This window comes from Homarus americanus, unplaced genomic scaffold, assembly GCF_018991925.1.
Source record: "Homarus americanus isolate GMGI-L3 unplaced genomic scaffold, GMGI_Hamer_2.0 scaffold34581, whole genome shotgun sequence".
Classification (NCBI taxonomy): domain Eukaryota; kingdom Metazoa; phylum Arthropoda; class Malacostraca; order Decapoda; family Nephropidae; genus Homarus; species Homarus americanus.
In genome coordinates this window covers 586,699-598,266 of record NW_024719123.1, presented here as the reverse complement: position 1 = coordinate 598,266, position 11,568 = coordinate 586,699, and the positions used below count along the sequence as shown (strand labels likewise).

Below are 11,568 nucleotides of genomic sequence, written 5' to 3'. Positions count from 1 at the left end.
CCCTTGAGCATGACGACTTTAAGGGGGGGGGGGGTTATACCATCGTACAGTAATCCTCGTGGACTCACCTTGATAATCTGCCCCACATAAGGACCCAGACAGAACCTTCACTACTCTCTCTCTACAACAGTGACTAAGTGAAGATAAAGAGGCCACTGAAGAGCTACAGCAATAACGGTACGACAAACAGACCCACATGCAAGAGGAAGAATTATTGACATATCTATAACAAACATCAAGAGGAAGAGGATAAATTATGGACATATCTATAACAAACATCAAGAGGAAGAGGATAAATTATGGACATATCTAGAACAAACATCAAGAGGAAGAGGAATTATTGACACGTATATAGCACACATCAAGAGGAAGAAGAGGAATTATTGACACATCTACAAGAATAATTAGAAACATCTATAATACACAAAGAAGAAAAAGAAGAATTGACACAGGTATGACACAATAAGAAAGAAGAATAAATGACACAGGAAGCTAAAGAGAGATACAAAGAGAAATACAAAGTAACATTGAACACGTCTAAAACATGACACACACACACACACAGAAGGTAGAATAGGGTTAGTTAGCTATAAGAGAGAGAGAGAGAGAGAGAGAGAGAGAGAGAGAGAGAGAGAGAGAGAGAGAGAGAGAGAGAGAGAGAGAGAGAGAGAGAGAGAGAGAGCAAATACATACCTGGTGAATGAGAAGGATCGTCCCCTTTGCCATTCTCCTTATCTTGTTGTTGTTGTAGGTGGTCAACATCCATCTCATTCATATCGTTCATAACCTGATCATCACTATTCTCTGTCACGGTCATCATCGTGGTGGTTGTAGTAGTAGTAGTAGTAGTGGTGGTGGTGGTTGTCGATGGTGGTTGTAGTAGTAATGGTGATTGTTGGTTGTGTTGATTAGTTAGTCCAGGTGTTATGCTTTCCTCTCGGCTACCACCATCACTGTTGTTGTGGTTGTAACACTCTTTAACACTCGCTTTCATTTAGTTTACCTCAATTATTAACTCTGCTACGAGGTTAAAAGCTTTCAATTTAACTCCACTGAAATTTTTAACCAGGTGACGATGTTAAAACTTTCAATTTAAACCCAGACGATGTTTACAATTTGAACAATTTGAACCTTAACAGCAATTATTATTTCTTTAAAACTCTGAAATTAACCTTTAGTCGGTGTTAAAAAGGCCCCAGCACTTAACTTTGTGCCCGGGGAGCGTTTAAGTTAATTTATTAAGTTCTTCAGGGGACTATTTTCCCCCTCCGCCCACACTGTTGCTAAATTCAGTGTTTCTCCGGCGGTCACCCACACGTTTTATCAATATTTTCCCCCTCTCAACTTCACTCGTTTTTTGTTTTTACTTTTCTTTCCGTTTTATCTCACTTTTAACCTTAATTATCAAAACTTTTTCCTCAGTTTCAATTTATTACCATCGACCTGAAATACACACACATCAGGCTCTTAAAACAATAAACAACACACACACACACACACATTAAAACAAAAACACACAAACACTATCTTACATTCTCAACCGCTGGCTCTTGGCATTCTACCACCACAACATGGACACACCACAACGAAAACATCTCCATCTTACGGCACACCACCGAAATAAGCAGGTTCATGGGGGGTCGGTGGGGGTAAGGGTGGTCAGGGGGGTGGGGTTAGGGTGGTCAGGGGGGTGGGGTTGGTTAAGGGGGCGTGGTTCTTTCTCTCGTTTGTTTACCTCCACCCAGGGTCACACACACACACACTCTCCGGCTACACCAACACTCTCTCCACCCTGGAAATGCCATCCCTCAGTGACCTCCACCACCAAGCACTGGAAAGGTTTGGCAGGGGACTACTGCACCACCCTCGTCATCGCCACCTTCTGCCACCTGCAGCCCCCCACCCAACTCGCGCAGTCCGCCACTACAACAAAATACAGCCCATAAGAGCCCGCACCGATAGATATAAGAACAGCACCATCCCATCTATTGTTAAAATAATAAACAACTCCTGATTTATGTACTGTACAGCCCTGTAAATGTATTCAATGCATATTATATCATTATGTCTAAATCAAATGTAAGTCTGTATATTTTCAGCCACCGGCTGCAACTCTATTAATAAACCGTTTATTATTATTATTATTACACACACACACACATACTTTGTATGTTCAATCATTGTTCCATCTTCTTTCAGTAATGAAAGCTTTTGTTAAACGACCCACCCACCCCATGTCTTTGTATGTAATAAGTCATTTTTGTCTAATGTATATTTTCAACTTTCGGGCTGCAGAACTTTTTCAATAAACCGTTAATTATTATTATTATTATTAATATTATTATTATTATTATTATTATTATTATTATTATTACACTGAACTAATTACGGGAAGGCTAACTCAGGCACTGAGGCATACTGTGAACTAATTACTGGCTGGTTAAACACACACACACAAGTGTATCGTGAGCTAATTAACGATCAAGGCAAGACACAAAAAAAAAACCCACGTCCCAACGCTGTCTACCTGAGGAGCAAGAACTAGCACCACGGACAAGTACTGGTCATGGCCGTGATAGGTAACCAGGCCAAACGTCCCAGCACCAGACAGCAACATACATCATCCCATAACAAGACACCGGCAGTCATCACAACCCGCCCTAATATTTACCTGGAGACTGCATGAGCACACTCCTCCAGGTACAACACAACTGGGAATTCACCACACGTCACCACTGGGAGAGAGAGGGGAGGGGGTGAAAAGGGGGTAAAGGAGTGGGAGGAGAGGGGCAGGAAGATGTGAGAGGGGAAGGTGAGATGTGAGAGGGGAAGAGGGATGAGATGGGGAGGTGAGATGTGAGAGAGGGAGAGATGTGAGAGGGAAGGAGAGATATAAGAGGAGGGGGATAGCAGTAAGAGGGGTGAGAGGGTTAAAACACGGGAAGAGGGTGGAGTAGGTGATGAGAGAGAGCAGAGTACGGGATTGATCAAGGTCATCACCACCTCACAGGTAGTAGAGGTGGTGGTGGTGGTGGTAAGGAGACACCTCATCAAATGGGCAGGTAAACAACCAACTCTTCACTCACTAACTAACCACACACACACACACACACACACACACACTAGTACCAACACATTGAATAAAAAACACTGACTACACACTATCCCACACTGACTACACACTATCCCACACTGACTACACACTATCCCACACTGACTACACACTATCCCACACTGACTACACACTATCCCACACTGACTACACACTATCCCACACTGACTACACACTATCTCACACTGACTACACACTATCCCACACTGACTACACACTATCCCACACTGACTACACACTATCCCACACTGACTACACACTATCTCACACTGACTACACACTATCTCACACTGACTACACCACTATCACACTCTACACACTATCCCACACTGACTACACACTATCACACTACCGTCGCTCGACCTACAGTACAGTACCAAAACAAAGAACCACAAACCTGCTTCACTCCACGCGACCTTTATAAGTGGCCTTTCTCTCCTGCAAGAGGCAATACAAAAATAGACTAAGATATCAGTGTGTGTGTGTGTGTGTGTGTGTGTGTCCACGAAGAGTAAATACAAGAAAAAACAAAAGAAAAAAGCGTCAATGAAGATATGAATCAAAACAATAAACATCAGCATCAGTACACACACACACACACACACACACACACACACACACACACACACACACAACACACACACACACACACAGCAACAGTCTACTCTGCTTCCACTACACACTGGCCTCCTCACCCTCGCCAGCCACAAGGTAAATCCTCACTATAATCACCAGTGCTGGATAAAGTTACACCCCGACATCAAAACACATAAAAACTAAAGTCAATCGCTGTGAGATAATGATGTTGTCGCCTGGGAGCCTTGACCGTCCACCGAGGGGAAGGGGGGAGGCGGGGAGGAAGGGGAGGGAGGCGTGGGAGGGAAGGGGGAGGGGAGGCGGGGGGGGAGGGAGGGGAAGGAGGAGGGGAGGGAAGGAGGGAAGGGGGGAGGGAAGGAGGGAAGGGGGGAGGGGAAGGAGGGGAAGAGAAAGGGGGGAAGAAGAGAAAGGTGGGGAGGGGGAAGGGGGGAGTTGGAGGGGAGGAGGGAGTGGGAGGGGAAGGAGAGAGGGGAGGGGAAGGGAGGATAGGTGTGAAGAGGGAAGGGAAGGGAAGGAGAAACAGGAGGGAAAGGAGAGAGAGAGAAGGGGTTAGAGGAGGTGTAGACTCATGCTTCAATGCCAGGTAAACGTCAGGTAATTACGCGCAGAATAAAACTGCCACAGACGAGAATTAAACACCCGAGAAACGTCAACAACTCCTCGAGATAAAATCAAATACCCGAACTAACTGGCATTTCCCGGGAGCTTATCAACATACCACAACAAGTATAAGAGACACTGGCCAGACGTAGCCAATCAGCGAATCCCTCAAGAACGTCAACAAATACCCAGTAACGTATCACTCCATGACCCCCGAGAACGTTAATACTTGTTATTGAACGCCTTAGTGAACGACTGATATGGACTAATACTCGTACACTGCATATAATCACGTCTTTACCAAGCTACCATTTTTAAGTACCTGGTAACTACTAGTATATATAACCTGTCACTGGTACTTGGGAGATCAAGGACAACTAGAGACCTGGAGGAACGGACGCCATATGAACGTGTACACATCTCAGGAACGCCGAACGAGACGAGGATTAACATGGGGGGGGAGGGGGAATCAGACCAAGTCACGATTGTTGAAGACTGAATGGAGAGAGAGAGAGAGAGAGAGAGAGAGAGAGAGTATAAGGGCTTAAGCAATGCAAAAAACTAAAAAAAAGCAAGCAACAATCGGGTAAAGTGTGTGAATGAAGGCAGAGTATGAGAGGGAAAAAGTGAGTGTGAACGGCAGTGTGCAAGTAAAAAAAAGAAAAGCATGGGAGGTAGGGCGATAGTGTTGATAATTAAAAGGAAAATTAGTGCGACAGACTGTGAAGTAATAGGAAGTGGGGGTGACAGCGTGTGAGAGTAATAGGAAGTGAGGTGACAGCGTGAGAATTAAGAGATGTAAGAGGAAATTGAGATTACAAAAGCATTCTAGAGGAGGAGAGAGCCACAAGCTAAGTTATCTCCCCAAAACTGGATTTAAGTGGATAAATTTCCTCCACTTCCGCCTCCCCTACTCTGCCCTTATCCACACCACCTTACCCTATCCTCTCTACCCTATCCCACCTCATTTCCTACCCCCCTTCACCAATCTCAAACCTATTCTCTCACCTTCTAACCACTACCTACCTATCCTCTTCTCCCACCCCCCCACCCAATCAACCCCTCTCCACCCCTACCCAACCCCTCTCCACCCCTACCCATATCCCATCTCACCCTCTTACCACCACCCCCTGACCCTACCTCCCCCCCCTTTCCCACCCCTCCCTCCCTACCTTACCCCTTTCCTCCCCTCCCTCCCTCTCCCACCCGACCTTCTTACAACATCGGAACATTTACATAAATCAATACCTCGTTCTTCCCCACACTTCTACACCATGCACACATCCTCCTCCCTCCCTCCCCTGTGTGTGTGTGTGTGTGTGTGTGTGTGTCGTGGGGATGTGTGTTAAAAGTATAAACATAGTGGAAGAGAGAGAGAGAGAGAGAGAGAGAGTTTTCTAAAGGACACTGGCCAGGATCCAGACAACCTCCGTTCCAGGGATTTATCTCCTGTCCAGCTCAGCCACCACCACCACCACCACCACCACCACCACCACCACCCCTCCTACCGCCATCGTACCACCATTAATCCCCTACCATAACTACCACCATCATCCTTCTATCACCACCTTACCAACATCACCAACCCTCTACAACCACCCCATACTACCACCATTCGTCTAACCACCGCTCTTCAGCCACCACCATCACCAACCCCCTACCACCACCACCGTCACTAACTCCGTCCTACCACAACAACAACCGTCTTGGCCTACATCTACCACTATCAACATCATCGTTGTCATGGTAACAGGCCATCGTATTCAAGGCATTCACGGTACTCGCGAGGTTAGCATCGTATACACGGAGTCAAGATACCTTACTCTGTCTTAATTAATTGTACTCAAGGTGTTTTGCATCGTACTCTAGGGGCTATTTCATTCACTAATCTAATTAATTGTACTCAGGGTTGAACTCGTGCTCAAGGGGTTAGTATGTACTCCCTCAAGCACATCAGAGTACACTAATATCCGTCTTATCACCTCGTCCTCCATAATGTCACCACAACAAAGACATGATTCAGACACCGCGTGACTTTTCCCCACAACGAGATGCAGATCCAGGCGAGTCAAGGCTACCTAACGCTGTGTGTGGACGGGGGTGACTTAAGACAAGTGTACTGGTAAGAGCAATATGGGTGGACCAGGACAGGACATCAACAGAGGCGGGGCTGTATAATAATGTGTCAGACGCGACCTGAGGCAAAGCATGTAACGTACCGAGATAAATTGGGTGCCCGCCAGCAAGTTAGTCCCCCTCCGGCCCTCCTACACCCACACACACAAAGAGAAGATAAATAGTAGCCGCTTCCGCGTACCCGAGGCATGTGACATTCAATTTAACTTTTCATGATGTAGTACTAATAGTATAGTGAAGGGTGGGTGGGTGGGTGAGTGGTCACGACCAACTGGCTACCACAAACTTTACTGATTGATCCCGAGAGCCACCCTGGCAGTAGTCTTTTGTCAGTCCCAGTAAAGTCCGCACGTGCCCGCCACCTCCGCCTCCACCATTCTGACAAGGTTACTTGTACTTCAGCAACTGGTTCTTTCTGTAACGTATTTTAAGTGTGATGAAACACTTGGAATCTATTTACAGTACTATTGTTAAGTGAGTTCTTTAGGAGGAACAGTAAATGAGAAGCCAGGTGTGACAGGGAGACGGGTAGGTCTATGTATGTGCTCTTCAGCAGAACATGGTGTGCCAACACGGAAGTCAAGGGCAACGAACAGTGACCAATTCAATAAATTATGAACACCAGGTGTGAGCCATGTGCAACACGACCCACCAAGTAACAGTGACGAAGGTGGGTCTTGTACACCAGCGGTATATTAGTGGTGCAGGAGCCGGCACCACGATGCGGGCGGGCGGCCTCCCACCCATCAACTCTGCACTCACCACAGACCAGCCCTCCCCCAACAACCCCTCGCGGCTCTACCACTGTCCTGCACCACCTTTCTGTATTCACCACACGAAAGAAATAAAAGAGTATGTTATTGTAAGTCACGTCACTCGGGTGGTACTCTACCAGTACCACTCCCACTTGCAGGTCGTCACTTCATCATCCGCACTGCAGTCTTCCTTCATCGATATTCACGGTCACATGAGGTGGTATCACTGTCCCTCGTCCACAGATGCGGTGATTATTGAGTGCAGGATGGTGGTGCTGTGCGCGTGTATGGTGGTGGTGGTGGTGGCGTGGGGCAGCGTGTTGGCAGCTAGCGGCCAGCCACCAGTAGTCCGGGCGGCCCACACCACACCACCACCACCGCTCCTGCTGCCACCATCACCAACATCGACTACTGGGATGACCACCACAGTCGCATCCCGGCAGGAAGAGGAGGAGGAGCGGGAGCAAGAGTCTCCCACAAGGAGCCTCACAACATCCGGAACACATACACGTGAGAGCAGGAGTGAGCGTCACCCTCACACTGACCCAGTCACACCTCCCCCCGTAGCCTCCACACAACCACTGGCGCCTGCCTCTTCACAGGCCCACCTCTACCGCCGCTGCTGCCGCCGCCGCCGCCTCCACTGCCGCCCCCCCACCCAGGTAGTGGTGGTGGAGGAAGGGCGGCCTAGTATTACCACGCCTATACCCATCCCTATTCCCGCCATCGCTACTGTACAGTTGTTGGCGCCACTGTTTACACTGGCCGCGTCGCCACTAAGCTCGTCAGCGAGAAGGTTCAACCACAACTGTTGCGGGCAGCAGCTGTCCCGCCCGGGTGCCACCTTACCACAGCGACGGATATGTCGCAGCCAGCCTCACCCTGGCCCTCCTCTCCCTCCGTACTGCTTATATCTCCCTCACGCTCTCACACAACCACGCGAAACACAACAAAAACTTCCCAGGGAGGAGGTGTGCCGGAGGGACCAAAGGGTGCAGCAGACACGACCGTCATTTTCACAGGCCCTCACGGGTATCAAGACTATTTTCACCGCCTCCTCGCTGCCCTGACTCTCGCCCCCGCCCTCCCAACACACGTGGCAGGTCGCTCACACCAACAGAGTGGTGCTCGCCCGGCTACTACTTGACACTAATGTACATGACCATTCTTCCTACTGATCACCGTCATTATTAAACCCTTCCCATGCTGCCCACCACGCCCGCTCTACACGTTGCTGGAGGAGAACTCTGGTCCAGTATACCAGCTGGGTGAAGTACTGATGTAACAGGAGAACTAATACACATGTTACGGTAACGTGTGAGGATGGTAGTGGTGTACAGTACGTGTCGTCTCACCATCAACATCAATCGACAACTCTACTGTACCAAGACTGAGGTGCCCAATCACCACGTGTGAACACCTCATTCTGTTCACGAATTGTGCTGCCGACACACACACAACGGAGACACTGACAACTTTACTCACATTACCTAAACGACATGAGTAATGAGACCGTCATCATCGTCGTCGTCGTCGTCGTCATCATCATCATCATCATCATCATCATCATCATCATTTCAACAGATCTTCTTACTCAACACATCATAATCACCACAAAACACACACACACACACACACACACACACACACACACACACACGAAGCTCATAAGCGAAAATAAACACCTGGACGAGTGCCGTGTGTTGGCATCTGGGAATAACAGCACCCAAATTCCTGTCGTCCGTCGTGTTATAGTCGTCCGTCAGGTGTTACAACCCCAACCAAGAATGACCCCCCATCTCTTTCTACCTCCCTCCCTCTTTCTCTCTCTCTCCACATACCTCCCTCCTTTCCTCTCTCTACATCCCTCCTACCCTCTCCTTCTCGACTTCCCTCCCTCCTTCTCTCCACAGCCACCCCTCTCTCACTACATCTCTCCTCCTCTCTCTACAGTCTTCCCTCTTTCTTTCTCTCTACAGCTCTCTCTCTCTCTCTCTCTCTCTCTCTCTCTCTCTCTCTCTCTCTCCAGCCCTCCCTCCTCTCTATCTACAGCCCTCCCTTCTCTCTCCTACCTCCCTCCCTGCTTACCTCCATCCCTCCCTACGTATTTACAAACATTAACGATCCTTTCGGCAACTACCACCACCCACGAACCTACACACAGTCTGAACACACTACCAAACCTGTTTATCAATCCCAGAAATGTTCCTCAAAACCTAAAAACGTTCGTAAAAAATACCTCGCAAAACCTCGTAAACGTTGCATTAAAACCTAAAAACGTTCATAAAAAAGATCTCAAAACCTCGAAAACGTTGCATTAAAACCTAAAAACGTTCGTAAAAAAAATACTCGGAAACATTCATTAAAAAACAAATTAAAAAAAATGTTCCTCAAAATCTCGAAAACGTTCACCAAAACCCAAAAACGTTCATCATAAACGTAAACAGTAAAGGTATAGTCTCAGCGTACCTGGGAAGCCATTTTGAACGTCATTAGTGTGTGTTTTACTTCCAGTGGATCAGCCGGAGATGTTACAAGTCCAGTTATGAGGACAATTTAACGCCGGACCCTCTGACAGCTCTCCCTACCTCACACCAGTAACCTCCTGACCTTATTATACCTGGAGTGTCTCACGGTATTCCCTGTATTATGACACACACACACACACACACACACACACACACACACACACACACACACACACACACACACACACACACACACACACACACACACACACACACACACACACACACACACACACACACACACACACACACACAACACACACACACACACACACACACACACACACACACACACACACACACACACACACACACACACACACACACACACACACACACACACACACACACACACACACACACACACACACACACACACACACACACACACACACACACACACACACACACACACACACACACACACACACACACACACACACACACACACACACACACACACACACACACACACACACACACACACACACACACACACACAAGCGACTATGACGTCATGCACGACCCTCCTCAGACACAAACAGGTAAACAGAGCCACTGGTTAAATGTCACAGGTCGTTTGAGAAGACCAACTGCCTTTGATGTCATGCACGATCTTACTCAAGAAAACACACATATACAAAGACAATGTTCAAATGGTACACATCCTCCTTACAGATACAGACATACGATAGATATACACACACACACACACACACACACACACACACACGATAGACGCACACACACTCAGTGACCACCACGACCTAACACTCCCAGGTGACACCCTACACCTGGGTACACACATGTGCCTCCTGTGTTATAGTGAACAGATACACTAGAGGGGCGGCCTGGCCTGTGTCACCACTAACACTGTACCAAAACACCTACCCTCACTCTCTCTCCCTCCACCCACCCTCTCTCTCCCCCTTAACTATCCTCACTCTCCTCCTCACCTACCCTCACTCACCCTCTCCTAACCAATACCCCCACTCTCCCCTCACCGACCGTGACCCTATCCCCCACCTATACACACCTCATCTGCAAATTTGGTAAGAAGCTTCTACACCATCCGCGACACCGGCTCCTACTACCACCTGAGATCCCTAGTCCGAGAATTGCTGTTCGACACCACAACCGCATCCAGCCCATACGTGCACGAACTGATCGCTATAAGAACAGCCCAGTCCCAACCATTGTAAAAATTATCAATAACTTGTAATAAATCAGTGTACTCACTCCCAGTAAACACTACTCCTTGCACTGTACTATGTTGAAATGAACTGTAGTTTGAGCTTTTCCCCATCTAGTTATTATATGTCTTATTTGTGTCACTTATGTTACTTGTATATTATTTGTAATTCGTAACCCATTCCCCAAATATGTAACTGTATATTTTCAGCCTTCTGGCTGCCAAGCTCTTTCAATAAACCGTTAATTATTATTATTATTACATCCTCACATACCTTACCCCCACGCCCTCACATACCCACAAGTGCCCAGCAGTCTGTCTCTCCACACTACCAGACAAATGGCTGACAATACATAAGGTGACCCACACTGGCGGCCTCGAGGACTGGCAGCCAGGGAGTGACACCTCGAGCCTCTTAAAACTAATTACCCACAACGAGAACAAACAATCCTGGAGGGGGAAGAGGAAGGGAAGGAGGAGGAGGAAGGGAAGGAGGAAGAAGAGGGAGAGAAGGAGGAAGAGGAGAGGGGATACTCTAAAAATGGTCTAAATCAAAATGTTATGGTTAGAATCGACCGGCACGTTTACAAGTTGCCCAAAGAACCATAGATTACATTACAACATATCACTAAGTTACATACAGTGACA

At 47.6% G+C, this 11,568-nt stretch overlaps 1 long non-coding RNA gene across 1 annotated transcript in view; it reads right to left on the bottom strand.

Moving 5' to 3' along the window:
- Nucleotides 1-678: 678 nt before the first annotated feature.
- LOC121859936 overlaps nt 679-11,568 on the bottom strand; it is a 135,065-nt gene continuing 124,175 nt past the window's right edge. The window contains exon 3 of the long non-coding RNA XR_006087781.1: nt 679-1,443. This is a non-coding gene — a long non-coding RNA (uncharacterized LOC121859936). The remainder of the gene's footprint in view (nt 1,444-11,568) is intronic.